We start from the raw sequence: 6,466 nt of genomic DNA on the forward strand, positions 1-6,466 counted from the left end.
AGATGAATAGACAGACACACATAGATAGATAGACAGACAGATAGACAGACAAATAGACAGACAGACAAATAAATAGACATACAGATAGATAGACAGTGAGACAGGCAGATAGACAGAGAGACAGACAGTGAGATAGATGAATAGACAGACAGACAGATAAACAGACAGACAGATAGACAGACATACAGACATAGACAGAGAGACAGACAGAGAGATAGATGAATAGACAGGCAGATAGATGAATAGACAGACAGACAGACAGATCGATAGAATAGACAGACATAGATAGATAGATAGATAAACAGACAGGCATACATATAGATAGACAGAAAGATTGATAGACAGACAAATGGATAGATGAATAGGAAGACATAGATAGATAGACAGTGAGACAGACAGACAGACAGATGAATAGACAGACAGACAGACAGATAGATAGATAGATAGATAGATAGATAGATAGATAGATAGATAGATAGATAGATAGATAGATAGATAGATAGATAGATAGATAGATAGACAGATAGATATATTTCTAATGTAGTTCCTGGACAGACATAAAATACACAAGCAAGCAGGCAGCAAAAACACATTCAGAACGTTTCAGTGCCTCCTGCATGAGGGTAAAAAATACTACACTATGTGACCTGCGTCCATTCCTCAGCATCCCTCACGTCAAAGGACCGTTGACAGAGGCAAACTGATTAGAGCCAACAGCAATTCCCATTAGGCCACCACATACAATCCTACCAGAGTTAACTAAGTACCAGACGAGCTACAAACCCTGAGGATATTTTCCCCCTTGAGCTATCTAGTCAAGTGTACCAAAAATCCAGTGTAAAAACAAACAAACCAAAAAATCAGACACTCATGCATAATTCAGCGCCAAGAAATTTAAAACCCATCTCAAACAAGCACCAATGACGAGCGGAGAAAAAACAACCAAGGATTCAACATAAATTCTAATACACCAGCTAATGGCTTTATGTTTCATTAAATCCATAGGGGTATTTTATAATATATACACATACAGGTTAATATATAGGTTAATTTGCCATAGTGTTTCCATCTCAAACCCGCACATCATTTCATGTGGTTGTTAACCAGCCAGATATTGTCTGCAGGATAAAATATGTCATGGCTGCATTTGAAACAGGGCCCATATGCATTTTTAATGGATCTATATTTCAGGTTATGATTCCCTCTCGGGACTTTAAAGGGAGGATCATCCAATCTTAACAATAAATCCCAGACAGGCGGTAATTAGGAAGCCAGCATCTGACATGCCTCCTCGCCGCCTCCCCTTCGTAATTACTGCCACCCTGACTTTGAACTCATCTGCATATTCTATTGCAGACTTGGCAGATGCTTCCTCAAACTGTTTAACATTCCTGCTGACCCGAATGGAACCAACAGGAATCTGTAAGTGTCATCGTGTTCACCATGGCTAACCACTACAGCATCATTTATTTATTTCACTTACATTTCAAACACGTTTTCTTGGAAACCCAATTTCCAGAAAAGTTGGGACATTTTCTTGAACCTTTATTTAACTGACAAAAGTGATAAAAATGAATTTTAAAGTTATGGCTGAGCAAGTTGATTGTATTTTGTAGATATAAACCAATTTTAAGTTTGATGCCACTCAAGAAAGTTGGTGTTGGAGCATGGGCAAAATAAAAGTAAAAAGTTGATCAAATATTCAAGTTACAACACAGGTGAGAATTGTCAATTAGTTTAAAGCAAATAACGTAGGCATTTTACCATCTACCGTACATAATATTGTGAACAGATTCAGGGAATCCAGAGAAATCTGAGGTTGTTTCGGGCAAGGCCAGACACCACTGTTGATTGTGTGTGCTTCTGAAGCCTTTTACAACTTCCTACATGACTACAACTTCAAATTTGCTTTTAAATAATCTATACATTTTGATAGACTCAGAATTTGTGGATGCCTTTTATAAAGAAGGGCACATCTGCAGTACAACCCACATCTTTAATATTATATACACTGATCAGCCATAACATTAAAACCACCTCCTTGTTTCTACACTTACTGTCCATTTTATCAGCTCCACTTACCATATAGAAGCACGTTGTAGTTCTACACTTACTGACTGCAGTCCATCTGTTTCTCTGCATACTTTTTTAACCTCCTTTCACCCTGTTCTTCAATGGTCAGGACCCCCACAGAGTAGGTATTATTTAGGTGGTGGATCATTCTCAGCACTGCAGTGACACTGACATGGTGGTGGTGTGTTAGTGTGTGTTGTGCTGGTATGAGTGGATAAGACACAGCAGCGCTGCTGGAGTTTTTAAACACCTCACTGTCACTGCTGGACTGAGAATAGTCCACCAACCAAAAATATCTAGCCAACAGCTGGTGATGAAAGTCTAGAAGATGACCAACTCAAACAGCAGCAATAAATGAGCGATCGTCTCTGACTTTACATCTACAAGTGGACCAACTAGGTAAGAAAGTCTAAAAGAGTGGACAGTGAGTGGACAAGGTATTTAAAAACTCCAGCAGCGCTGCTGTGTCTGATCCACTCATACCAGCACAACACACACTAACACACCACCACCATGTCAGTGTCACTGCAGTGCTGAGAATGATCCACCACCCAAATAATACCTGCTCTGTGGGGGTCCTGTGTGGGTTCTGACCATTGAAGAACAGGGTGAAAGCAGGCTAAAAAGGTATGTAGAGAAATAGCTGGACTACAGTCAGTAATTGTAGAACTTAAATGATTAATAACTCTCCAAACACGAGAAAAGTGCAATTGCAACAGGGTAACAGGTACAATACTAATACCTGTTGTTAACTGTTGTAATTTCATAACAGCTGAGAACTTATTAATGGATTCTGACTTTTAGGTCACGAGTATGCTATATTAAAAGTCTATCTGTTTATTAGAGCACTAAAAGGTTTCCAGCTGTCCATCAAACATGGGGCAGATGGGTAATGCACAAAAGAAAAAGGTCAAAACTGTTAAAAACACAACATACTTAAAATACATTGGTCCAGCAGTTGAGTGGAAAGACAGTAAGGTGAACCAATTGTGACCAAGAATGTTTCTGTATTCTAGCAAGTCTATCGCCAAGCAGCATTAAATCACCGTCATTTTAACTCCTCGTTTGACACCAATTATTTTACGGGTCACTGTTAAGCTGTGAATGTCAGAAAATATGTTTTCTGCAGTTAAATAGAGGAGCTAGTCACAGGCATTATACCCAGGGGGTATGGGGTCCAGGTGGCGTGATTGACAGCGTGACGCAGGAGGGACAGTCTGCACTTTATAAAGCTCCAGCTCATTAATAATACTGTTCAAATCATCGATGAGCATGAATGCTCTAACTAACGCCGGTCCATCAGGAAGTGATTGATGAACTCAATTTAGCTGGTTGATGAGACAAAGCTAGAGGTTGCTGTGATGTCCGGTGGTGTGTAGTGTGCATGATCGAAGGCTTGGGAAGAACCGTCTGTGCATTGTATGCAAAATGTTAAATGTGTGTTAAAGCAATTCATGTACCACTGTGAAAAATGCTTGGTTCTGATTGGCAGGTTTAAAATCATGTGACCGACCAGATATTCCAGCAGAGAGCACAATGCTTTCTTTTTATTGCATTTTAGAGAAATATATCCTGATATTGTAAAAGAATTCTCACAAATCCCTGTGGTTCTAATCCCACTGACAGTACATCTGACTACAGGGTTTGAAAACTACTCTACTTACAAGTTTCTTCATCTGGATAAATTGTGTGCCAGAAACCATTATTATTTCATAAGTACTGCTCATTATTTCTGCAGTGCCATATCCTTCCCTTCACTTCTGCCTATTAATTTCATTTATTCTTTATGACTTCCATGCAGAATAATTAAACGCTTGTCTCAGTGAGATAAATGAACATGATTAGAAGTCAGATACATAGCACAGAGACCTTTGTATCAAAATAAAGTTTCGATAAACTGGATGAATGTGTAAATAACATTTAAGGTCACTTTTGAATCCAGTAAATGATAACAAGTGCAATAAATGTGATGAAAGGCACAATATAAAGAAATAAAGCATGCGTGACATGAATGTGATGTTAAGTGCTTTTTGAAAAAGTACAATATCATAAATGTTAATCTTTAATAAAAAAGCAATGATGATAATAATAATAATAATAATAATAATAATAATAACCTACAGCAGTTCTGACAAAGCCAATAATAATAATAATAAAAATAATAATAATAATAACCTACAGCAGTTCTGACAAAACCAATAATAATAATAATAAAAATAATAATAATAATAACCTACAGCAGTTCTGACAAAACCAATAATAATAATAATAATAATAATAATAATAATAATAATAATAACCTACAGCAGTTCTGACAAAACCAATAATAATAATAATAAAAATAATAATAATAATAATAATAATAATAATAACCTACAGCAGTTCTGACAAAACCAATAATAATAATAATAATAATAATAATAATAATTATAATAATAATAACCTACAGCAGTTCTGACAAAACCAATAATAATAATAATAATAATAATAATAATAATAATAATAACCTACAGCAGTTCTGACAAAACCAATAATAATAATAATAATAATAATAATAATAATAACCTACAGCACTTCTAACAAAACCAATAATAATAATAATAATAATAATAATAATAATAACCTACAGCAGTTCTGACAAAACCAATAATATTAATAATAATAATAATAATAATAATAATAATAACCTACAGCAGTTCTGACAAAACCAATAATAATAATAATAATAATAATAATAATAACCTACAGCAGTTCTGACAAAACCAATAATAATAATAATAATCACAATAGTAATAATAATAATAATCACAATTATAATAATAATATTAATAATAATAACCTACAGCAGTTTTGACAAAAGCAATTGCCCTGACTTGAATGCCTTTGTTCCTTTTTCTCTTGAGGGATGTTGGAAAACTATAAGCTTTTGTTTAGACCTCTTCATATTATAGAATAAAAAACACTCACATTAGGTGTGGTAAGAGACGCCTGCAGTTTTTGATTATTTTTCTTTTTTTCTGGGCTCTTTTGTGACTTCCTGACCAATTTTTCTCAATATTAGGAGATATTGGCTCTTATTGTGGCCTGGTTAAGTGCATGAGAATAGAAATTGTATTCCATTAGATATTTTAGCTCTTCTGAATTTTGCATATGGATCCTATAAAGCCTTACTATTACTGCTTTACTTGGATTGATTGAATTGTAAATTGTCAGGTGAATAACATTTAACAATATGTAACAGGCCAAGCTGCCAAGGACATCAACAGGGCTCAGTTATGGAATCATGGCCTTCTGCCTTGACAAATCTGGCCGGCAGAGGGGGCATGGAGCTGCATATGATTCAACCTTGTTGAGAGTTAATTTGCTCCAGGTGGAAGTGTTTCTTTTTATCAATGTTTCTTCTTCACAGATTTTCCAGCTCTTCTGTTAAAAAACCTTCCTCGAGGATACCGCCTTGGAGAAGCAAGCTCTTTCTTTCTAAAAGCCGTCACAGGCACTCTGAGGAGCCTGCCATATTGTGACAACCAGTTGTCATTTCTGCACAAAGTAAGGTCTATAAAGACCTGGTTTGACGAGATATGAAAGGGCTCCATTGGTATGGACAAAACCATGATTCCACCCCACTAAACCTTTAATCTAAATCGAAATGCTGATTGTGAGCCAGGCCTTACAAAAGCTCTTTAGACTGAATCAGCCCAAATTCCTATAGACGCACTCAGATTTTTGTGGAAAGTCTTTACAGAAGAATGGAGGCTGTTACATCTACAGATATGGGACAAACTCTATATTAATACACATTTTTAGAATGGGATATTCAACAAGCCCATGGTTAAGTGTCCACACACACTTGGCCATATAGAGTATAGGTTTTATATTAACATCTTAAACATATAATATGTGATTGGTAAACATCAAACAAGAACTTCGTCTACATGCTAATCAGCTGAACTTACAGTGATGATCAGCAGTACGCCTTTGAGTAGCGTCAGCAGCGACGTGATTGGCTGGATAATGACCTGGGACAGGACAATGCCCAACGAGAGAATCCATGTAAATGCTGGAATAACGTAGACGTGACTGTGAAGTAAAAGAAACCAGGTTGTTAGCTCCATCCGTCTTTTTCCACCCACATTGTGGCTTTAAATAACAACAGATCACAAACATGAACACCTGATTATAAATTATGTTCATTAAAATAATCAGATGACGTCTGAGCGAGCAGAATTTACTATTTTGATATTAAGAAGGTATCACGTCTCTTACTGTGTTAAAGCTCACAGTCTTCCTGTTATTTTATTACATTCACTGTATAACTTCTAATGTGTAAAGTAGTGTCAGGAAAATTTGTCTATGGTACGAGCATTGCATTAAAAACTCTAATAAATACAAAGTT

General features: G+C 35.9%; 1 protein-coding gene across 1 annotated transcript in view; it reads right to left on the minus strand.

Annotated features, from left to right (window-relative positions):
* The window catches only part of si:ch211-51h4.2 (uncharacterized), a 70,536-nt gene extending 64,484 nt beyond the window's left edge, over positions 1–6,052 (minus strand). Inside the window, exon 1 of the mRNA XM_063013263.1 lies at positions 6,027–6,052. The gene's annotated coding sequence lies outside the window, so the exon portion shown is untranslated. The remainder of the gene's footprint in view (positions 1–6,026) is intronic.
* Between the last annotated feature and the right edge of the window lie 414 nt (positions 6,053–6,466).

Source organism: Trichomycterus rosablanca, chromosome 17 (assembly GCF_030014385.1).
Source record: "Trichomycterus rosablanca isolate fTriRos1 chromosome 17, fTriRos1.hap1, whole genome shotgun sequence".
Classification (NCBI taxonomy): domain Eukaryota; kingdom Metazoa; phylum Chordata; class Actinopteri; order Siluriformes; family Trichomycteridae; genus Trichomycterus; species Trichomycterus rosablanca.